This window comes from Narcine bancroftii, chromosome 3 (assembly GCF_036971445.1).
Source record: "Narcine bancroftii isolate sNarBan1 chromosome 3, sNarBan1.hap1, whole genome shotgun sequence".
Taxonomy (NCBI): Eukaryota; Metazoa; Chordata; class Chondrichthyes; order Torpediniformes; family Narcinidae; genus Narcine; species Narcine bancroftii.
Genome location: NC_091471.1, coordinates 138263027 through 138288560, shown reverse-complemented (window position 1 = coordinate 138288560; position 25534 = coordinate 138263027). Strand labels below are relative to the sequence as shown.

At 42.9% G+C, this 25534-nt stretch overlaps 1 protein-coding gene across 2 annotated transcripts in view; it reads right to left on the bottom strand.

The window, feature by feature from the left end:
- fat4 (FAT atypical cadherin 4) overlaps positions 1-25534 on the bottom strand; it is a 465822-nt gene that overhangs the window by 119776 nt on the left and 320512 nt on the right. The gene's annotated exons all lie outside the window — the stretch shown is intronic.

The following is a 25534-nucleotide window of genomic DNA, read 5'->3' as shown; positions in this document are numbered from 1 at the left end:
CCCAGACGCTGTTGGAGAAGCTGACCTCAACACCCCTCTCTGTAACTGTATTCTGAACTTCCTTATGAAAAGACCACAGTCTGTCTGGGTCAGTAGCAGAACATCGAGCTCTGTCACGCTGAGCATTGGTGCACCTCATGACTGTGTGCTCAGCCCACTCCTGTTCATGTTAATGACCCACGACTGCATCCACCCAGCTCCAGCTCCAAGTATGTCGTCAGTGACAACAATGAGTCACACTACAAAGAAGAGGTGGAAAATTTTGTAAAATGGTTCAAAAATAACCTGTCTCAATGTGGACAAGGAGAAGGAGATAGTTGTGGACTTTATGAGGACCAGGAATGAACATCCAATAAACATCAACAACTCTTCAGTACAGAGAGAAGAAAGCACCAAATTCTTGGGAGTTCACTTAACTAGCAACCGATTGTGGATACTCAACATCTCCTCACTTGTCAGGAAGGTGCAACAGTGACTTCACTTACTGAGAAGATTGAAGCGGGAATCTTCTATAGAAGCTCTATTGAGAGTGTCCTGGCTGACTGCATGAGAGTGTGGGTACAGTTGCTGCAGAGAATTGGTTTGGAGGTGAATCCACAGGACCATGAGTGGCAGAGAGGATCATTGGAGTCTCCCTCCCCACCCCTCCCCCTCCCAACCCTCTCCCCCTCACCACTCCCCGCTCCCCTATCGATATGAACTACAGGGATTGTTGTCTGAAGAGGGCAAAGAAAATCATTGAGGACCCCTTCCACCCTGAGTACAGAAACTTTTATCGGGGAAGAGATCCAGGAGTATCAGAGGAAGCGCCACCAGGCTGAGGAACAGCTTCTTCCTTCAGGTAATGAGAATGCTGAAAGACCAAAGGAACTGCTCACACTCGAGCATTTTAGACTCTCATATTAATATATCAATATCTATCTATTTATTTATTTATTTATTTAAATGGATGAAATACTTTTCCTTCACATGTATTCTGTTTTATGTCTGCACGTTTTGAACCGAGAACTTTTGTCGGGTTATACTTGTGCATTTAGATGACAATAAACTTGACTTAATTGAACTTAATTTTTTACATGTTAATAGTCTTACATGAAATTTTTACCCTTGTTTTAATTGTAATTTATAGTGTTACAGTATTTAGTTTTTCCCCATTTATAGTTTCTTCACAGATTACTGGGAAGTATAACTTGGGCTTCTCCCTCTATTAAGCAAGTTACTAAGCAACTAAAAACATGAAGGAACAAAAGCTTCAAATGTCCTCCAATGTAATAGGCATAAATTCATCATAATTGGAAAGGCAGGAATTCCCATTTCTTCTCTCCACAAGAATTCAATTTTTTTCTTTGTGGGTACATAACATACTCTCTGCATTACAACGCTGAACAAATATGTCATATAATGCATTTCCTTAACTTAAAACAGGACTGATCCATACGAGGGATACCTTTGCATTTATGTTATCTGGAATTACTCCAGGCATTTGAGATGGGAAAGAGTGGAATTTTTAAAATGTGTCACTTTCCTCAATCCAATTGACTGATTGTTTTCAGGAGTTGGCCCGCAGAGAAAGAAAAAAAAACTGCTGGATATGACTATTGTAGCTGTTCTAGTCTCTGTCTGTCAATTCTCTTTCTCACCTGAGACAACAAATCCAATCATAAGATAGTGGACTCCCATTAGCAATATACTATCAAATCACAACCCAGAACTTCTGAACACCTGCAAGAATGTGCTACCATTTGTGAAAGATGTTCTATTGCATCCATAGCATTTTTATTTCTTTCAAGAGACAGCCAGGAGTTCTGGCCTACAGCACATCTGCCCCAAATAAAGGTCTGATGGAAATGTGACTTTTAATTTTAACCTGGAAACTCTCATCTCACCTTGCTGATGCATACATTTTTATCTAAATTCTGACAGCCAAAACGTTAATCAATGATTTATTATGTTGCTGTTGGAGGCTTTGATTTGGGTATGGTTCACAAAAACTGGAAGGATGAGTTACACCATTGTAACTCACTACTTGATGGTAGCACAAGTGTAGCTTGACCAATTCTCAGAGTGAATTCTCTGGTCCTCCAGTGGATTATGGGCTACCACAGTACTCCACTGAAGTAAAACCTTTCTGCTGGAGTAACTCAATAGTTTGAGGTCAGTGGGAGAAAAGAAATGGTTAAAGTTTGGGGGAAGAGCCCTTCACTTAGACTGAGAATGCAAAAGGGAGATAGCCAGTATATTGAGGACAAGATTGAAGGGGTTGAACAGGGGTCAGAAGGAGAATTGAGGGACAGAGATGATGGACAGATGGGGAAGCAGATGACTGGTAGGTACCAGACAAAGAGGGAAAGAGATTGCTAATGGAAATAAAAAGAAGGCTCAGGTGGAGGAAAATGAATCATACAGCATGGGGTAAGAGACAGCTAGTTGGTGTGAAAGTGGAGGAAAAGACTACTGATTCTAGAATCTAATAGAGAAAGTGATAAGGGAAGATTTTGGGGAGAGGAGAGGAACAAATTGAACCAGGTAGTCATGAAAAGTGGGGGGGGGGTGAGGAATCTTGCAAATGAAATGTGTATGGAGGAGATTGGAACTATAGAAGAGGGAGCAGGATGAGATTGTGTAGGTGTTGTGTGGGAAATGGGGCAAAAATGAGGGAGAGGGTGAGGGTGAGAAAGGGGGAAGATAGGCAGTAACTCTAAAGAAGAGTGAGAGGAACATTACCTGAAATTGGAATATTTATTGTTCATTCCATTGGCCTGTAAACTGTCCATATGGAACGTGAGGTGTTTCTTAAGTTTACGTTGGGCCTCACTCTGGTAGTGGAGGCCAAGGATGGATATGTCAATATTGAAATAGAAAGGAAAGTTGAAATGCAGGCCACTGGAGCTTAGTATGGCCATTCTGGACAGAAATGATTTGTAAGTCTGTGCTTGGTTTCATTAATGTAGGGGAGGCACAGATAAGGATGCAGGAAATTAGGTTGGAGGGGGAGCATGTGTGACCTGGAAGGCCTGTTTGAGTTCCTGGAAGATGGTGAGGGAGGGTGAAAGAGCAAGTGTTGCATCTCTTGCAGTTGCAGAGGAATGTACCAGGGAACCCAGATATGTGGTTAGGAAGAGATGACCAGACATAGGAGTCATGGAGGGAGCAATCCCTGCAAAAGAGAAGAGAGCAGGGATGACTTGACGTAGCAGGTGGGAGGGTCTAGTTGCAGCTGATGAAAATAATCTTCTGAACATGGAGGCTGGTGGGCTGAAATAGGAAGATGAGGAACCCTATTCCTGTTCTGTTTGAAGGATGGGGCTTCCAGCTCAAAATTGACTATTTCTTTTTCTTTTCCAGAAAATTGTTTTTGCTCCAGATTCCAGCATTTGCAGTCTCCCATATGTCTCCAATTTACTTCACTGGAGTTCATATTTAATTTGTAGATTATAAATCTACTGAAATATAACTAAATAAATGTATTACATTGTGCTTTTACTTTTTCCAGTTGATAATAATAATGCTGAGTTTAATGTCATATTCATCAGTGCAATATGCAGAGATGATCTCTTGGAATGCGATCTCCTATCAAGTGCTCTTATATTCTTGATCCTTGATATGAAAGATTTTACATGGTTTTGCTAAATTATGGTTAACCATTCATCAAAAGCATCTTCAAATCCAAATGAATCAGTTATTTATCTCAATGTTTTGATAATATAATCTCGTTCGCAATCACATCCACGATCCAACTGCAATCTCACCAATGATACATCCTGAGTTCCAAGAATGAAAGAGGGGACAATAAATGCTGGTAGAAAGATAGAGAATTGATATTATACAGTGCAAAATGTATTGCTCTTCAGATAAGATGGAAATACTGGTCAGAAAAAATAGCACTATATTCTGCATCTGATGAGTAAAAAGTCCACGCTGCCTCTGTATATAGTTGCCAAATTAGGACAGAAAATACCCAATGTATTACCAAGCTTTCAATTAAAGAAGCAAAAATGTCTGCGACAAAATTGGTTTAGAACTATTTCTGATGCGGTCAAACATAGCTCTTGACTAAATGTATCCCTTGCAAAAGAACCCCACTATATTTGGCTAAAATTTACTTTGAAATAGCATTAGGGAGGTTTATTCCTGGAAAAAGGCATTACAAAATAACTAGTGGAATTCCTGTTCAATTTCACACACCTTTGAACACTTCTGTGAAACATTCAGAGAAGGGGACAGTCCCCAAAGACAGCGTTCTTTCTTCCTGTGGTGACATCACTGTATTTCTATTCGTTACCATCTCTGTACGTATGACTGGTCCGCCTCTGTGATGACTGTTCCAGTAACTTCTCCCCTTGGAATCCTCTAATAAAGGTGTTTACTCCCAGACTCCTCCCCCAGTACGAGCTCTGGACTCGGGCCAAGCAACATGACATTTTTAAGCAATTAAAAGCCAATTGTTCTCACAACTTTTAGACTTAATTGATAGTGTATCAATTTTAATTGCTTAATTTTTTTTCTTACTATGGACAAGTCACTGAGGCCACACAAACTTGAAATCGATCCGTGAGTGCCAAAAACTTCGGTCAAGTTTGATCTCTGGCTATACTGCTTCAAAACGACTTCCTACTGGCATCTACCATGGTCGTTCAATCCGAAGAAGACAAGTTGCGCCTGCTATTCTTGAGAGTCAGCCATCCTGTGTACCCCATGGTCAGGAGCTGCACAACATTCATAGCAGCTCTGGAAAAGCTGAAAGGTCAGTACATGGGCTGGGATGAACACGGTCTATGCAAGACACCTCCTGGCCATACGCAAGCAGCAACCTGGGGAGCCGATTGATGAGTATGTGTGGGCCCTGCGCGAGTTCGGGCAAGGCGGCATCTGCAGGAACATCACGGTGGAGACTTATACTGACAAACTGATCTGGGATGCCTATGTAGTAGGCGTCCAATTGGACTATATTCGCCAGAGACAGTTGGAGGAACGGGGCGATCTAAATCTGCAGAGAACCATCGACCTGGCCAAAGCACTAGAAGTAGCCATCCATAATGTGCACTCCTTCTCCTCTGGAAACGTGGTTGCCTTGTGGGGGATGCAGGCGCTGCCATCTTGGGACATGGGATCCCAGGCTGCTGCCGTGCAAGCACGTCTCGACATCTCATACGCTGTCACCACTAAACATCCAAAGTACTATTTCTGTGGCCAGCAGAAGCACCACTGGAAGCACTACCCTTCCCGGGACATGTTCTGCTCAGGCTTCAGGAAGAAGGGGCACTATTCAAAAGTCTGTAAGCCAAAGCATCCTTCGCTCCCTAGCAGCACCTCGTGTGAGCAGTGGGGTCAACTGCCTTGGATGATGTCTAATCCGGCTATGAGTAACAACACCGTGTGCGTGCCACAGAGGCCTTCATCTTGGCTGATGTCACTTCCAGCCACTGGCAACAACACTGCATGTGTACCATGGGGGCTGCCATCTCCAGTGCCATCTTACTGATCAGACAGTAACTCGACTCTGGCCTCAGTTATACTCGCCCACAGCAGTGATTCGGACAATGACTTGGTATTGGCCTCAGTCACAAATGACCAGAACAGCCATCACCAACTGGTCCGTGCAATGATGGATATCAAGGTAAATGGTCACGCAATGAACTGCCTGTTCGATACCGGGAGAACAGAGAGTTTTATACACTCAGACATGGTACAGAACAATTCCCTCGCAGTGCAATCAGGGACCTAAAGAATTTCCATGGCCTCAAAATCCAAATTGATAGAGACCCACGGTTGTTGTATTGTAACACTGACTGTGCGTGGCATGAAGTACAAAAATGTTAGACTTCTAATAATGCCACAGCTCTGCGCGCCTGTGTTACTGGGGTTAGGCTTCCAATGCCAGCTCAGGAGTGTCAGTATGAAGTATGATGGGCCCCACCCCCTGTCACGGTCTGCAACCACCAGTTCTTAAACCGACCGCCCTCCCCCTCTCATGGCTGACCTGTGGGCTGTCCACCCTGTGGGTCCTCCTCCACCTCATCACCACCAAGAGCAGGTAATTCAACTATGGGGACAGGGCTTTTATCAAGTCAGAAGTACAACAGCTTCTGACTGAGGGGATTATTGAATCCAGCACAAGCATCTGGAGGTAGTGGGCAAGAGTGGAGTGAAACACCACATGGTGATCTACTATAGGCAAACCATCAATCATTTCACCCAGCTGGACGTGTACCCCCTTCCCCACATGACCGACATGGTGAAACAGATCGCTCAGTACCAGGTGTTCTCTACCACCACCAGCTCCCCAAACGCCCAGAGGACTGCCAATACACCACGTTCGTGGCGGGCGGCTACCTCTGCCAGTTCCTACAGGTCCCCTTTGGGGTCACAAAAGGTGTCATCTTCTTTCAGAGGGAGATAGACCAAATGGTGGATGAGCACAGGCTCCTGGCCACACTCTCCTACTTAGACCAGGTCACTATCTGTGGCTACGATCTGCAGGACCATGACAACAACTTAGCCAAATTCCTCCAAACAGCCAAAAGCCTGAACCTCACATAACAAAAACAAGTGCGTATTCCGCACTTCATGTCTGGTTATCCTCGGCTGCGTTATGGAGCATGGAGTCATTGTCCCCGATCCCGACTGCATGCGCCTCGTGTTGGAACTCCACTGTCCCACAACCTCAAGGCCCTGAAAAGGTGCCTGGGGTTCTTTTAGTGTTATGCCCAAAGGGTTCCCAATTTTGCAGATAAGGTCCAACCCCTAGTGAAAGTGACCTCTTTTCCCCTGTCGACAGAGGCCTGGATGAGCCTTCAGATCCTCTGTCCCAGGGGACCTGTGCCAGCGCGCAGTCCAATCGATTACAAGCCTTCCTTAGTGACCTCTGCCATTACAGGATCACCATGCTTTTCCACTTTGTTAAAGTCTGAAACCTCCCCTGCTCTATTGAAGATATCAGAGTGTTGACCAAAAATTGCCGGGACTACGCGGAGTGCAAACCACACTTCTACTGGCTGGCTGGACAAGTCACGCATGATAAAGGCCACCCAATGCTTTGAACACCTCAGCGTGGATTTCAAGGGCTGGCTACCCTCTACTAACTGCAATGTGTAGTTCGTCAACATTGTTGACAAGTACTTCTGCTTCCCCTTTACCATCTCCTGTCCACATATGACTGTCTTAAAAGCACTGAGCAACATATTTACCCTATTCGTATATTCGTACACAGCGACTGGGGATCCTCCTTCATAAGTGATGAGTTGCATCAGTACCTGTTGACAAGGGGTATCATCACCACCAGGACCACCAGTTACAACCCCCCAAGGGAATGGCCAGGTAGAGAGGGAGAATGCCACTGTTTGGAAGGCAGTCCTAGCCCTGAGCTCAAAAGGCCTACCAGTCTCCCAGTGGCAGGAAGTCCTCCCCAAGGCACTCCATGCCATTGGATTATTCCTGTGCACCGCCACCAATGCCACCCACATGCAAGAATGTTTTCCTTCCAGAAGAAGTCCGCGTCAGGGACCATATTACCATCCTGGTTGACGTCCCTAGGACCAGGCCTGCTCTGGAGGCATGTAAGGAGCCATAAGTATGATCCACTGGTCGAAAGGGTCCATCTCCTCCATGCAAACCCTCAATACACTTATGTGGCCTACCCAGATTGGTGCAAGCCCACTGTATCTGTCTGGGACTTAGCGTGTGTGGGAGTCCCTGGGACTCCCATTGACCATCCAGTACGGTCTCCACCCACGAACCATGTCACACGCCAATCCCAAACCCTGCCCCAGCTGCACCACCTTAGTCGCTGGTCACTCAGCCTATCGACACTCAGCCAGCTGACACACATCGCATCGCCCAGGAATCAACAGCTGACCCACAGCTGAAACCACTGGACCACCGAACCGACTGAACCTGTGATGAACAATGAACCCTCTTCTCACCCGCTGGATATTCTTTTAAAAGAGGGGGTAAATGTGGTGATACCACTGTATTACTATTGGTTATCATCGCTGTATGCATGGCTGACCAGCCTCCATACTGAGTGTGCCAGTTACTCATCTCCTTTGAATCCCCTAATAAAGGTGGTTGCGCCCTGAATCCTCCCCCAGTACGAATTCTGGACTCGGGCCAAGCAACATGATTGTACATACAGTTTTAAGCAATTAAGAGCCTATTGTTCTGGTAACTTCTAGTCTTTGAAGTTAATTGATAATGCATCACATCACTTCAGGGGACAATGACTGTAGGGGACATGGAAATAACTCCTATAACCATTTTAAGGACTGAGATGTTGGATAAATGCAGGAAGATAATTCTGTACAATGATAATGTGGGAATTGAGGGAATGTGGAAGACATTTCATGCAGAGATTGACACTAACTCTAACATAGTTGGCAAACAGCCCAGTTTAGTACAGTGACTGGACCTGACTATTTGAGTCCAGCGAGACATATTATCTGGAAGCTAAGTTATAGCCTTAACTGTAGTCCAAAAGACTAACAGTGGTTAATGATGTATTTTTCGAACAATTAGACAAAACTGTTTCAATAATAATTGTAAAGGTCTAGATATAGTTTGGAATGATTTTTTTCCATGATGTAATCATAATTTCTGTAAATCTTGTGTGTCTCTAAATAAAAATAAGTGCTTGTAGAGGTAGATTTCAGAGTCGGAATGCAGTGGAGACTCCTGCCTGCTCTCCACAATATATCACGTGAATTAAAGTCTGTGAAACGATACTCAAGGTCTCCAAGAGGTTAATTTCATTGATAGAATTGGCGTAGTTGGCAAGATCCCCATTGGAACGGGATCCAAATGAACTAAAAAGTTCAAGGGAAAGTAATTTAGAGTCTTGCACAATTGGCCGGAGACTCATGCTGAACCGAGATGCCAATAGGCTGAGGCAAGAAACAGGGAAGAAGTACGAGGTTTTTAAGAAATTATAGACAGAATAAATTAAAAGTTCAAATTGGTGATGTTTTTGGTTTATTTCAGGGACATACCAGTGAAATCTCTTGTAAATTCTTGTATATTGTATATGTATAGATTGTGTAAGAAATTAGCTCTGCTTGCCGTCATGGGAAATCACCCTAGCAAAGACACCACAGGATCAAGGACAGCACAAGTTCTGAAATCAGATCCAAGGAAAAGTAAACTAATCCCATATGCTCCTTACATGACAAGGAAAACATGACAAAAAAGGCAAAAGGATTGATAAAACATTGGCAGAATTGGGATCCTATTGTTCCTTTGGGATCCCTGTAATTTGAGAAACTGGTAATGATCAGTAACTCTTAGTAACAATTTATAAGGGTGGTCTCAGGGACAGTGGCCACATGGAGGATCTTTTAACCTAACCAAATTTCAAAACTAGTGAGATAAAATGCAAGCTGGGGACGGAAACCTTACGTGGGATCTGGATTATATGTTGTTTTCAGGTAAGGTGGAATGTGGCTATGCGACACCACCCTCCCAAAATTAAAAAGGGAAAAAAGGTGTCCAATCTCCCTGAGGCGTCTAAATCCCCTGATCCACCTATCTCTCAGTACCCAAAAATACTCTCCCTAAACGATGATGGGGAATCCAAAGTGCTAAACTAACTCCTTATAGCTATTTCTGCCACTCACCAGAGTCTTCCTCCAAGCAAACCCCAACTTCCCAATGTGGACGATGTTGTCACTGTGTTATTATGCGTGTATAGTAAAGAATTACATTTCCCAGCAGGCAATGCATCCCGTTTGCGCAGGAACAAAAGTAGATTATGACAGAAGTCGAGTGCGTTGTTGGTTCAAGCAGGTCGAAAAGTAAAAGCATTAAAACCACGCAAGGTTCTTCTTTTTCAGGGAACAAACATTACAGACACTGCAGCTGCTGGGACCATATCCAATACTGCCCGGCTCATTGCTTATCCGCTACAAAGGCAACAGACAAGATGTAAAAGTGAAAAGGTCACAATACCTGCTGATTGTGACTCATTGAATTCTGATCAGGAACCTGATTCCTTTGTGCCTTGTATAATTGGCTGACACAAATTTGCACTATCTATAACCATTTACCACGGAATATAATCACATGGTTAAGGTACGCCTATTGTGCTTCATGGCCCAGATTGCAGGAAGGGTTCTCTGTTCCCCCAGGAGAAGATGGGAATTAGTGCAGTATTTATGTATTGCTGGGACATGGAAATTAATGTATCGCTCATTGACTGGCAAACAGAGGAATACAGTCTATTATGTAGGGTGCCTGAAAGGCTGGGGATATTAAAGAGATGAATCGAACTTTGCAGCAGCCAAGGGAGCTGATGGTGGATTTTCTGGCCAGGTATGAACAAATGGGATGAATGTACTGATGCTCCCTTGGCAAATAATCAGCCGCTGGCTATCCAGACCTTGCTAAATTGCATGTTACCAAGTCATGTCCAAACTTTTAAAAGGAGAAATACTGATTGGCAAACAAAAAATTGGGCTGAGATTATTACTACATGGGTTAATATGAATAAGGATTATCTTATCCCCTTAAATGACAAAAAGGATCTGAGCCAGTTCTACCAAGGGATCAACTCTTGAATAGAAATTGAGAGGAAATGAGGCTTGGAGCATCTACAGTTTCAGAATAAGTGGGGACTGCCAGCCTACAATCAGTCACAAGATGAATGGTGTTGATGTGGTCGTAAAGAGCATTGGGCATGAAACTGTTGGGCAGTCATATCTCCAATCACAATGGAGCCCAAGGTATTGCCTCTTCTGCCACTGGCCCTTTTTTCCTTGAGCAATTCCAATCTGATGGCGTGGAAGGAAATCAGTGATACAGGTGACTAGTATTAAATTGTCCAGCAATATGAAAGGGAATCCCCTTGTTCAGATTAAAAATGGGATAAAATAATCTCAGGTTCAGTGGATACTAGTGCTACTACATCTTCAGTACTCACCTCTGTGGAGATCACATTAAGTCACATTAATGTTAATACAATTGGTAATGCTGGTATCCCTATGGTAGAGTCATTCTCTACTCCTGGTTCATTAATCCTTAATAGGAACTATATTCTAAATCACACTCATCTCTTTGTTAGGCAGGCAGACTTTGTGTAAGTTGGTAGCCACAGTTTACCGTACAAGGGATGTTTCTGGAGTTACCCCAGAGTAGTGCATATCAACTTGTAGGTTGATTAATTACTGTAAAGTCAGCTGTGCTGTTTTGCTGGCAGCTCCCAGATAACCCCTACCAGTCTGCTTTACTGACCGGACTCTACCAACCTTGACTTACTTCACCTTTTCCACTTGATAGGATTCACATTGGATAGCGTGGTATAACCACTCATCCATCAGCAAAACCATACATTAAGTTGTGATGGCTTTAAAAATATTTTATGGGCTGGAGGAGCTAGGCAGTACACGTGATTGTCAGAAAGATCTATACAAACAACCATAAAACCCTGCCCCATATATCACACTGATGATCTGGCCTCCTATTTTTCAGCTGTGAATGTGGAACTTATGATTGAATGACTTTCACCTCACAGCACAGCGGGCACATCTGTTAAGCCCCTTCTACTCTTTTTTTTTCCTCACTGACCAAGAAAGATATGTCTGGGTGGGGGAGCAACAACTGGCTATCCTGTTCCAATGCCAAATCCCTCCTGATATTCAAGGCTTACAAGCTTGTTAACTTCTCCATTCAGTACCTGTACATTTGTGGGCAGCCTACAAAAACCATGTGGGCACATGTTATGTGTGGAGGAAATGTGGCCTCCCTGCCTGTCTGGAATGTATGTACTGCCAGCGATCATCCTGTCTGAAACTCATTCAGAAGACACATCACCTGTCAATCAAGGTTGGACTCCAGCCACCCATTAGGGGCACACCTTGCCATTAGCGTGTTTAAATGACCTAGGGTCATTATTGGCTAGGCGCCCAAATCAAAACTGTATAAAAGATTGATGCATAGCACATTTCTCTCTCTCTCTGCCTCATGGTCTAAGCCCCGGACATTGCTCACACTGCTGTGATCATCACTGGAAATGTCGAGGGTAAGATGTTCACTACATTGAAGCTGAGGCATAACATTGTGATAGATCAATACTTGCAGAGAGTCGCTCCCCCATTGGTACAGGGAACTGGGTGTGTGTAAGAATCCCTGTTTGTAGTGTGTGTACTCAAATGTGTGAGCGTATCATGTATAGGTTTACTATTGTCGGAGTCCAACCTAGGTTTGAGGTGAATATCGTTGCTTAAGTGAAATAGTAATTGAGTACCATTTAATGTTCTCCTTTATTTGTCTTCTATGTGTTAATTAAAGTTACATGTGATTGTAACATTGGGTCCAGACTCGTCTCTCTATGAACCCACCGAACCTGATACTCTTCTCAACATGACAGCAGAATCACATCGAGTTACTCTCAAAAAGAAAGCACTGTTACCACCATCTGACAATAGCAACTAGTGCCTGAAGCTGAGGAGGGTATTTCTCAGGTGATTAATGCTTTGATATACGAGGTGTGATCCGTTAGCACTCAAAGTTCATGTAATACTCCTATCTTGCCTATCTCTAAACCGAGGTAAAAAAAATGAGTGGCGATTCTTACAAGACCACCGCACGATTAATCGAATAGTTGTGCCTATCGATCCATTGGTTCTTGACATTAATATTATAGTTTCTACTATTCCTGTCAGCTGGAAATACATAGAATAGGACAGTACAGGAACAGCACCATTGGTCCATGATGTCTGTGCTGAACACGCTAAACATGAAAATGAAATACTGTAGTTGCTGTGCAGTTATGCCCTAGCGCTCTCAGGCTCCAGAACCCTTTGCTCCTTATTCTCTGGCACTAACTAATAGTTGGTTGATTGTATGAATAAAAAGCTTTTATGTATGCATGGCACATAGTGCAGTGTGTCCCCAACCTGATGCAGACGACAAGATCAGACTTTGTGGAGGCATGTGGCCTTTTCTTCTACTGCCTTGGTGTTCACTAAGCTCTTTTATCTACTCTCAATTACTTTGGTGGAAAAAATCCACTGATGTGAGGAGTTGGGGATGCAGGAAAAGTCCTTGACACAGGAACTTGTGTTCTGTGAAGTGTCAGCAACAAAGATGGCAATTTGGTTTCCTTGAAAATGAATGAATCACGCATGTTTTGCCAAAATAACATTTATTGAACTATTTGATTATTTATTTGTCTGCCTGTCGATTTATTTATTTCTTGATGACACGGTAGAAGCTGATTCCAGACATTGAAACCCTCGCCATCCAATTACACCCAATTAATCTACTACTACAAGCTCCTGTTTTTTAGTGAGTGTTACTTTGGGAGTTGGTGCAGAGTGAAAATCATACATAGATTTCACATTTTTACAGACTGCATGGAACCATTGAGTGTTGACTATAAATAAAGTAATGATCTCAACAAAGAACCCAGAACAATGGTTGTTTATCCAAGGAAGAAACAGAAGATGAGAGAAAGGTCATATGCTTATAACTCAAGTGTATGAGACTCTTAAAGAAACAGTTTTTCAGTATTTATCAAGTCATCTGATAAAACACAAAGAATTGGAATGGCTCTGTGAATTGACATTTCTGCTAATTGTCCTTGTCAGGGGAATGATTGTTCAACCACCGTGACCATTGTAATGGTCATTTTGAATGACCCATATCTGGGTAAAAGAAGCAGGATTATTCTTGCATTTGGATTGTTACTATTTTTTGATGGTCATTTTGTTTGACCCATGCCTGGGCTGTGGAAGCATTTGTGGAAGTCACACATTTTGTTTTCCTCTGCAAGGAAGAGGGGAGTTGTGACAACCATTCATACGACAGGACTTTTCTCTTGAAGCAACTTGACAAGGATTCATGAGTTTTCTGCAGTCTGATCACTCAGTGTCTCTCCCTTTCATAATTACTTCTGACCATCAGTTTAAAAGTCTGAGTTTTAAAACAAGATTTCTAAGATTGAACTTTGGGAATGACTTTCCAGAATTGTGCCAAAAGTGTAATGGTTAACTCTAATAATACACACACACACACACACACACACACACACACACACACACACACACACACACACACACACACACACACACACGCATAGTTGGGGTTAAGTTTAGATTTAAGTAGGATGTCATATTATTACCATTTATTAATAAATATATTGTTTTCTTTTAAAAAAAAATTTGTCTTGGTGAATTTCTATCGCCGCTGGTCTGTGAAGTAACACTACCAATCCCATATGTTTTTGAAGGGTGGGAGGAAACTGGAGAATCTGGTTCATTCATCATGAAGAAATCCTTCTCATTATCCTCAAAGACATGATGAGGGAATGAAAATCTTCCTCGATGACAATAAAGAACAGAAAATGGAGAGACTGGGTATAATCAGAAATAGGCAGGTACAATTTGACATTTGAAAAGTATTTATTCTGGTCAATGGATAGGAAGATTTAGAAGGCTATGGGCCAAATTCAGGCAAATAGGATCATACGAAAAGCGAACTTGGTCAGCATGGATAAATTGGCCTATTTTATGCTGAAATGCTTTGTAATTTTATCTGCTCTGGCTACTTTGAATAGTCCTTTGAAGAAGTTGATCATCAATGTGATTTTGGCCCTCATGAAGAGAGCAGTCAGACGAGAGTATAGATGACAGTATTGGAGAATGTCACACATCTCACTTATAACAACCTATTCCTGTAAACACATTACTCATCAGAGAATTTCAGATCGGATATGGTGTATTTGAAGACTCTGTGGGAATAATGTTCCAGAAGTTCAGTGGCCTTAAATCTAACAGTCTTCACCAGCCAAAGTATTCTCAAATTTCATACTGAGCCAAGTGCACTATTAGACTCAGATGCTGGCTACTCCTTCATCCACTCCATCTCTTTAAATTTCCTGCTGCAGAACATTTGTTTAGGCTTGCAAGGTTAAAGGAGGGCCATAGGTGGATTGCTGAACTCCCAGATGGCTGGATTGGCACAGTCATGCTGTTTTTCTAGTTGGCATTCACCTTCATCCTAATGTGATTGGAAATATGATACTTGTGCTCATGCATCAATATAATGGTGCTTACGATTCAAAGTGCACACCTACAGGCTCTGGTTGAAAACGGTAAGCATCCTAATTTCCGACAGCTGAGAGTGTGGAAGTGACAGACAAAAATTCACCGATGAGTCAAACTTTACAGAATTCCACTCGCAATTCTTCCAAATAACAGACTGTTTTCCATCATGGTGCCAGATCAAAAGACCACATAATGCTGGAGGTGGGTGAAGTTGGAGATTAGATGAGATTAGCAGTTACACAATAGAGTTAAGAAAAAAAGATGCAGCTACTTGGAGATCAGAAAATAGTGGGGGAAAAATTCATAGATTGTGTACCATGCCTGAAACATTGGTTATGTATCTTATAAAGTACACTGTTTAACCTGCTGAGCTTCTCCAGTATTGTGTTTGTACAACAATTACAGTATTTGCAGATTTTCCTGCTTTACTCCCTTCTTCTCATTAAATATGGCAGGACATTTGGGAAACAAAATGTTAAAAAAATGTTTATGAGCACTAGATGTTTGCCTGTTTATTTTACACTGAAGACTGAAAAATGCGGTTTCGTCCAGTTTACTTTTACAATTGTATGATAATAATGAATTTAAACTTGATACACACAACAATCACATTTATTACATTCAACTCTTCTCAGATAAAATCCAGGCCATAGCGTGAATTAATGCACTGATGAATAACAACCCATTGTTGTTGAGTTCTACAATGCTCTTATTACTCTGTATAGAAGGCCCAATTTACCAAAGTGAAGAATACCATGTGCTGGGTGGAGGTTTCTGCTAAAAGTAAAATATTTCCCAGAGGCACCAACCACTCCTACACCATTAAATTTAGAAACATATCTTAAGCAAATATTAAAATTCTAATCAGAATCTGCCTGCATTCTCTTTTATGAGAAAAATTCACTAACGGGCAAAGATTTTACTGTTTAAATTGTTGTATTTACTTTGCTCTGGTAGCTTACTAAATTGGAATTGAATGGTACTGACTCACTCCATGACGTTTTCAACAAGGAATGATACCTATATTGTGTTGCTTTCACCTCTTCCAGCAGAAACACTGTCAATAATGTCCCAGCTTGACAACTTTATTAGCAAGAGATACTGGACTAGTCTGTTCTAGTTCCTTACAAAAACAGAACCAATTATCTATGAAACCTTTACATGCTACCTTCCAACCTGAGTTCCACTCATTAGCAAATCAAAAAGATTTTTGAAAAAGACAAATGATGATTTAAGGTCCATCTCTATTTTCAAAATGATCAGAATTACACAGAATCATTCTTTGGGTTCAATTATTTACTCTGCAACATCAGGTGAACTCTTAAATGTAATGCTGATTATTATATAGTAAAATGCTCTGACTGCTCTTGTGTTTTACTCTGGATTGCAGGGTCAATGATGAAAGTGAGGCAAACCCTGCTGTGTTTTAAGATGGACAAAAGTCAATTTAAAAGTTGGATCAAAATGAAGCATTCTAAGCAAATTATATGCTGCAAGTATTTTCTTAGGTTATCTAACACAATTATTAGTTTAGTCGAAGTTTTATAAGTATTAATCAGTTTTGCTTGGGCAATTCTTTACCCCCATTGCCTAGTTTTAAGTCTGTGCTAAATTTTTCTGAACATTCTGAAAATGTGCATGTGGTTCTGATCACAAAACATCTGTGAAAAATGATATTCAGTAAATTTTTATAGTTGAATATTATCCTCCAGAATTAAGAAACTGAATATCATTATGTGTTTGCAATTTGTTAACAATATTATGAATTAACCCCTACTCATCTGCCCAAAGTGAACTCCGTCCTATAATACAAACAAATTAACAAGGCAAAATTAATCCAGTACTTATCAATGTTAAAAAAGTTTTATTTTTTGTAATTTTACTTTGTGAACCTTTTTTCTCATTTGTTTTCTTTCTAACCACCGTGGAATTATGGCAAATGGGAGTTGCAGCAAGGAAGTACGAGAACAAGCTTGTTTAAACAGGTAAGTTAAGCACTGAAAAGTTATTTTCTAGTGAACAGTAGTTGGAGTGAGAGGGTATGAGAACAGAAGTGTTTAAATAGGTGATAGGTATAAGCAGAGCGTGAGTGCACCAGTGTTAGAGTGGGGAGTTGGTGTTTTGGCTTAAGAGGCTTCAGTAAGAAGAGGCTGAGTGGTGGTGCAGGAGTTGAGGTAAGGGTAAGGCTTTTCTTATTTTCTTCACTGTATTTCATTGACAATGGGAATGGCAGCAGGACAGGGACATATTCCTCTTGCAGAATGTGGATTGTCAAGGAAATCAACAACATCCCTGATAACTTCATCTGTGAGAAGTGCATCCAGATGCAGCTGCTCACAAACCATGTTAGGGTATGACATTTGGTAGACTGAAAGGGTGAAAGGAGTTACAGGGATGCATTCATACCTAGGATGCAGGAAGAAAGTGGCTGGGTGACAGTCAGGAGAGGAAAAAGAAACTGGCAATCATACCAGGGGTTCTGGCCATTCTCATCAATAATATGTATACCATTTTGGATACAGTTGAGTGGGGCAAGCAACGGTGGTCAGGTCTTTGACATGGGTTAGGTTGATACAATGTCTAGTGAATTTGTGAGGAAGGGCAGGCAGTGGAGGGAGCATAAATGTAGTCAGTTGGAGGGTTTAAATGTGTTTATTTCAATGAAAGAAGTATTAGGAATAAGGGAGATGAACTTAGAGGATGAAGCAGTACTTGGAATTACTATGGTGTGGTTGTTACAGACACATGGCTGACACAAAGACAGGATTGGCTGATGCAGATACTGAGGTTTAGAAGTTTTAAAGGGGATAGGATAGGGGTGTGTAGCATTACTAATCAAGGATAGTATCCAAGAAGGAAGGGAGGCAGCAGAGAGGAAATTATATGCCAGTAGGGCTGATGTCGGTAGTTGGGGAGATGTTGAAGTCAATTGTAAAGGATGATGTTACGGAAAATGTAGAGGCATGAAAGATAGGAAAAGGCCAGCATGGATTCCTTCAGGGAAATTCTTGCTTGACAAACGTGTTGGTATTCTTTGAGGAAGTGACAAGCAGTGTCAATAAGGGAGATGCAGTGTATTTGGATTTTCATAAAGCATTTAATAAGGTGACACACATGAGGCTATTTAACAAGTTAAGAGGTGATGGTATAACAGGAAAAATACCAGAATGGGTGAAGCATTGGCTGATTGGCAGGAAATGGAATACAAGTATCATATTCTGATTGGCTGCCAGTTGCTAGTGGCGTTCTACAGGGGTTGGTGTTGAGGCCGCTTCTTTTTATGTTGTATATTATTTATTTGGATTATGGATGAATAGCTTTGTGGCCAAGTTTGGAGACAATATGAAGATAGGTGAAAGAGCAGGTTGTGTTGAGGAAACGGAGGCTTCAGAAGGGCTGAAACAGATTAGGAGAATGGACAGAGAAGTGGAAAATGAAACATAATATCGGAAAATGTTTGGTCATGCACTTTGGTAGAAAAAAAAAATGGGCAGACTATTTTTTAAATTAGGATCAAATTGAAAATACCCAGATGCAAAGGGACCTGGGAGTCCTTGTATATGATAGCCTGAAGGAAAACTTGCATGTTGAGATGGTGGTGAAGAAGGCAAATGCAAAGCTCACATTCATTTTGAGAAATGGAATATAATAGGGATGTGACTTTGAGGCTTTTCAGGCACTAGTGAGACAACATGGAGCATTGTGAGAAATTTTGAGCTCCTCAGCTAAGAAAAGATGTGTTGAAGTTGGAGAGAGTACAAAGAGGGTTCACTAGGATGATCCCAGGAATTAAAGGGATATTATACGAGAAGTGTGTGACAGTACTTGGCCTGTATTCATTAGAATTTAGGAGAATGAGGCGAGATGTCATTGAAAAATTTTGAATGTTGAAAGGTATGGACAGAGTAGAGATAGAAAGGTTGTTTCCCATGGTGGGAGAGTCTAGGACAAGAGGGCGCAACTTCAGGATCGAAGGGCATCCATTTAGAATGATGATGTTCATGAAACTCTTCAGCCAGAGGGTGGCATATCTTTTTTAGGAATAACTGCGATTATTGCTGTGGAGAAAGTTTCTGGAAGACAATGTTGTTTAAAAGCTTGTTCTATTACTTTCATAAATAATGGAATCAATAAATCGTTAAACTCTTTGTAAAATTCGATTGGAAACCCATCTTCACCCAGAGATGTATTATTTTGTAAACTAGTGAACACATCATGAAACTCTTGCTCAGTAAAAGGACTCTCTAATTCCCTTTACCTGCTCGAGTTAAATGCGGTAATGACAATTGTGACAAATAATCGTCTATAGCCTCTTCATCATGTAATGATTCAGATAACTTCTCATAAAATTCCTTAAATACATCATTAATTCTTTTGGTTTATATGTCACTTCATCATTATCCTGCTGTATTGCATTAATTCTTCTAGAAGATTGTTCTGCTTTTAATTTCCAAGCCAAAACTTTATGCAATTGCTCCCCTAATTGGCAATATTTCTGCTTAGAATGCAGTGTCATTTTCTCTGTTCTATGTGTTAACATTGTATTATATTGTAATTTTTCATTAACTGTTCAATATTTATCCTTTGAAATTGATTTTTTAATCTCCTTTTCCAATAAGATTATTTACTTTTCCAGTTTATCTATATCCTTCATATATTCCTTTTTAAGTTTTGAAGAATATCTTATAATTTGCCCTCGTAGATAAGCTTTCAACGTGTCCCAGATAACAAACATATCTTCTATTGAATGTAAATTAGTATCACAAAACAACTGAATATGTTGTTTTATAAATAAACAAAAATATGGTCTTTTCAATAATATTCAATCTCCATCTATAGACTGAATGTTGTCTTTCTACAAATTCCAACTCAATCAGAAGAGGAGAATAGTCAGATATTAATCTAGGTTTGTAATCCACATCTATGACACTTGATTGATTTTGAGCAGAAAGCAAAAAAAAAACATTTTAGAATATGTATCAAACCTACTAGAATAAAAAGAATAATCCCTATCCTTAGGATGCATGCTTCTCCACATATCAATTAAAATAAAATCTTTCATTAACGATAACAATGTTTTAGCTGTCTTTGATTTCACTATATTTCTAGAAGATTTATCCAATACAGGTTCCAAGCAATAGTTGAAATCACCACCCACCAAAATATTTTCATGTACATATACTAAATTTTAAAAAGTATCCTAAATAAATTTCTGATCGTCTAAATTAGATGCATAAATATTCAATCAAGTTAATTCTTCAGAAAATATTTGACAATTTACTATAAGATACCTTCTCACTGGATCTATAGTTATATTTTGAATTTTAACTGGTAAATTTTTCTTGATTAAAATTGCCACTCCTCTAGCTTTAGAGTTAAATGTAAAAAAATCTACCTGACCTACCCAATCTCTTTTTTTTTGAATATTTTATTTAAAATTTTAAAATCATGATACTGTGCCAGCACACATACTCATGGCGAACCGGCCCTGCTTGTACCGTCGCGTGGCGGGGAAGCTACGAGAAGATGGTGTCATAAGGGGACCTCGTTGCCTCATGGCTTTAGCCCAGCGCGCAGCTCAGGCAGGTGTGATGATGTCACTGCCCAAGCGGGGACGGAGCTCATGCTGCCCTTAAAGGGGCGTGTGCAAGTTTTGAAATAAACGGTTTTTGAGAACCTTCAATGTAGTGGTTGTGAATCTTCTTCATCATAGCTGCCGCTACATTGGTGACCCCGACGAGTCCAAACGTTTTTCTGGCCTCCCAGAAAGGATTCCGCAGAGATCAACGCTGTCACGGTGAAACTGCCCCCTTCTGGACACATCGCCCACATATGTGGTTCGGGCAGATGGAAGCGCAGTTTCGCCTCAGAAACATCTCTTCAGACGCTACGATGTTTTACCATGTCATGAGTGTACTCGACGGGGAGACCGCAGCCAGGGTGGACATCCACAACCACAATCTGTCGGATGATGGTAAATACCCTGCCCTCAAGAACCTCCTCCTCTGCACTTTCGGTCTCTCCCCACAACAGCGCGATTCCAGACTCCTGCATCTAGATGGGCTAGGAGACAGAACCCCGTCGGCCCTGATGGACGAGATGCTGGCGCTGGCGGAAGATCACAAGCTCTGCTTCTTGTTCCGCCAGATCTTCCTTGAGCAGATGCCCGGACATATAGCTCCTGCTGGCAGAAGAGGATTTCTCTGACCCACGACGAGTTGCGACCCACGCAGACACCCTCTGGCGAACCAAGTGAGAGAACGAAGCTGCCCTCAGCCAGATCACCTGTCCAGAACCGAGTTGGCCGCAGACCACCACCCCCCCAGGCACAAGCCGGAAGAACACCACTCCACCTGGTGCTTCTACCAGCAACGCTGGGGGGCTCAAGCCCGTAAGTGCAGGCAGCCCTGTACCTTTCAGTGAAATGACTTGGCCAGCCACCGTTGATGGCTGTGGCAGCTGGCCTCATAAACAGCCTCCTGCACGTGACTGACAAGTCTACCGGCCGACGTTTCCTAGTGAACACTGGAGCGGAGCTGAGCATCTTACCCTGACTGCCCTTGTGACCTGCACCCGAGCACGGGGCCCTACCCTGCGGGCAGCCAACAGATCCACCATCAAGACCTTCGGCATTCGCAGGGCACAGATCCAGATTGGGAAGGACAAGTTCCGCTGAAGGTTTGTGCTGGCCTCAGTGGGCACTGCTCTGTTGGGGGCCGATTCCCTCAGAGTGCATGACCTGCTGGTGGATGTTAAGGGCAAATGACTAGTCAACGCTTGCACTTTTCAGTCCGTCCGCCTCGATGCCACATAAGCCTGTAAGCCGGAGATAGCCTCCATTACCGCTCCCAGGGACGTATTCCAGCATACTCGATGAGATCTCCACCATCCTGCAGCTGCAGTTCAACACCACATCTCCACTCAGGGCCCCCCGCTGCATGCCAAAGCCACGTGACTACCTCCTGAGTAGCTACAGCTGGCCAAGGAAGAGTTCTCCCGCCTGCAGGAGTTGGGAATCGTCCGCAGGTCCGATAGTCCCTTGGCCTCCCCTCTCCACATGGTCGCCAAGACTTCCGGGGGCTGGCAACTGTACGGGGTTATCGGCGCCTGAACGACGCAACAAAGTCAGACAGGTATCTCATCCCGCATATTCAAGACTTCACGGCAAACTTGTATGGCGCCTGGGTCTTCTCAAAAATTGACCTGGTACGAGGCTACAATCAGATCCCGGTCCACCATGATGACATTGATAAGACTGCGATCGTCACCCCGTTCAGGCTGTTTGAATTCATGCGGATGCCTTTCAGACTTAAATACACGGCCCAGACGTTCCAGTGCATGATTGACGCAGTGGGCAGGGACCTGGACTTTGTGTTCATATACCTCGATGACATTCTCATTGCCAGCCAGGACTACGATGAGCACAAGTCCATCTCCAAACCCTGTTTGCCTGTTTGGCAGAGTTCGGCCTCACGGTCAAAGTGGCCAAGTGCCAATTCGGCAAACAGATGCTGTAATTCCTGGGACACACCATCTCGGTGGCTGGAGCCACACCGGCACCAGAGAAGGTTGCTGCCGTGTGTCAGTTCCTGAAACCCACCATCCTCAAGGGCCTGCAAGAATTTCTTGGCATGGTGAACATTTACCATTGGTTCATCACTGGGGCAGCCCGCATCATGTGGCCGTTATTCTTGATGATTGCTGTGAAGGACAAGGTCCTGGTTTGGTCAGAAGTGGTGGAGGGTGTCTTCACAGCAATAAAGGATGAGCTGGCAAGTGCACACATCGCGCTCTTCAGCAGTACCTATCCTACATGTAGGCGTTTACCACTGATATCTGGCACAGGGCAGGTAGAGATAATGTTGTGATGGACGCGCTTTCACGACCCGCAATCCATAGCCTCGCCCGCTGCCTAAACTACACCCAGCTGGCACAGGCCCAGAAGGAGGACACAGAGACACAAGCCCTCCGCACCGCCATTACAGGGCTCCGCCTCCAAAATATCAGTTTGTCGGGCAGCCCGGACACACTGCTCTGCGACATTTCCACCGGATCGCCGCACCCAGTAGTCCCGCCGCAGTGAAGGTTGCGGGCCTTCAGCATGGTCCACGATCTAGCACATCCCTCAGTCAAGACATCTGTGCGGTTGCTGGCAGAACTGCTTGTGTGGCACGGGCTCAAGAAGGAGGTAGCGCAAATGGCAAGGACCTCCACGCAGGGCCAGACCTCCAAGGTCCACCGGCACACTAAGGCCCTGATTCAACAGTTCGACCGGGCAGCCAAAAGGTTCTAGCATATACTCGTTGATATCGCGGGCCCCCTTCTAGTGTCCAGGGAGACACGCTACTTGCTGACTGTGGTCAACTGAACCATGAGATGGCCGGAAGCTATCCCCATCAAGGACACTTCAGCCAGAATGTGCGACAGGAACTTGCTTGCTCACTGGATCGCCAGGTTCAGAGTCCTGGCGCACATCACCAGCGACAGAGGTGCCCAATTCATGTCCACCCTCTGGACACAGTTGGCAAGCCTGCTGGGGGTCAAGCTCCACCACATCACGTTGTATCACCCACAAGCAAATGACCTGGTGGAGCGACTTCACTGACACTTGAAGTTAGCCCTCATGGCCCACATCACCAGTCCTGGCTGGGTAGATGAGTTGCCCTGAGTCCGACTCGGCATCAGGACGACTCCGAAGGAGGATTTGCAGGTATCATCTGCGTAGTTGGTGTACGGCGCCCCATTGTTGCTGCCCAGTGAGTTTTTCGGCCTGGACACAGACTCCATGACTGACAACCCAACCCTGTTGGCAAATCTCCGCAGCAAACTCGCATTGCTGGCTCCCCCTCCTCCTACACACCACGGTAGCTGACCATCCCGACTGCACAAAGAGCTGGATGCAGCCGAGTACGTCTTCGTCTGGCGTGGCTCACACACAGTACCCTTGCAGCGGCTTTATGAAGGCCCCTACAGAGTCCTTGCAGCAATCTGGCAAGACCTTCACGTTGTACATCGGGGGTATAAGCAAACTATTTACGGTGGACCACCTCAAGGCGGCACACCTGGACCTCGCTCATCCAATTCAAATGGCCCACCCTAAATGTTGAGGCCGTCCGCTCAAGCGGCGAGATGTGTAAGTCAGTTCTGGGGGGGGGGGGTTATGTAGCAGCGCACATACTCATGGCAAATCAGTCCTGCTTGTACCGCCGCATAGTGGGGCAGCCACAAGAAGATGGCGCCGTTGGCGGACCTCCTTGCCATGTGACTTTAACCCAGCGCACGCCTCAGGCAGGCGTGATGACATCACCGTAAAAGCGGGGCTAGAGCTCACGCTGCCCTTAAAGGGGCGCACGCAAGTTTTTGAAATAAACGGATTTTGAGAACCTCCAATGTGGTGGTTGTGAGTCTTCTTCATCGTAGCTGTCACTACAATACATACAATACATAGAGTAAATAATACATAATATATAATATCAATATAGCATACATGGTATATAACCCAAAAAGCCTCTAACCCACCCTACTAATAGAACCTTCTCCATATACCTCTGCCCTATATCCCTTCCCCCTACCTAACCATTTAATCAAACCCCTAATCTCTTTACAATTTTAAATGCTCACTTTCAGTTAAATGGGTCTCTTGTAAAAAGGCAATATCTATTCCTAATTTTTATAATATACAATAAAACCTTCTTTCATTTTATGGGCCCGTTAATCTCACTAATATTAAACCCAGTATCTTAACTGTTTTACCCATTATTTTCATTTATAGATTTTAATAAATTACTGTCATACATTTCTGTCCAGGAAGAATTCCCATAAATTGGTCTCAGATGTCATCATCTGCAATCCAATAATACTGAATTTATTCAAAATACAGACAGTATAAAAAAATAAACTAACAAAAAAAAACTCCCTCTCCCCAAAAATGCCAAAAAGACCACGAAAAGACATGCAGTCGTCAGAAATGGACAAACATCACCCCTGATTCTCGGGGAAAAGAAAAATTCATTAAAGCAACAAAGCTAACAAAAGAAATAAGAAAGAGGAGAACACACTCCCCATTCATTAGTAAGTCATTTCAACAAGTCTTCTTGTACCAATGGTCGAGCCTTTAACAAAATCTTCAGCCTGAATAGAGTTGGTGAAGAAAACATTCTGTTGATCTGGTATGAATACTTTCAATGTAGCTGGGCATTAGAGCACAAATCTGTAACCTTTATCATATAAAGCCTTCTTAACCAGATTAAACTCTTTCCTTTACTTCAAAAGAGCTTGACTTAAATCTGGATAAAAGAAAATCTTATCACCCTCGTAGTTCAAAGGTCCATATTCTTTAGCTCTTCTCATTGTTAGACCAAGTATCTTCTCTCTGTCTTGTTAATTCAAAAATCTGATCAGTATAGACCGAGGTCTCTGATTTGGTCCCAGTTTCGGTCGAAGAGCTCTATGGGCTCTCTCAATCAAAATTCTCTCTTCAAAATTATCTTGTCCAAATA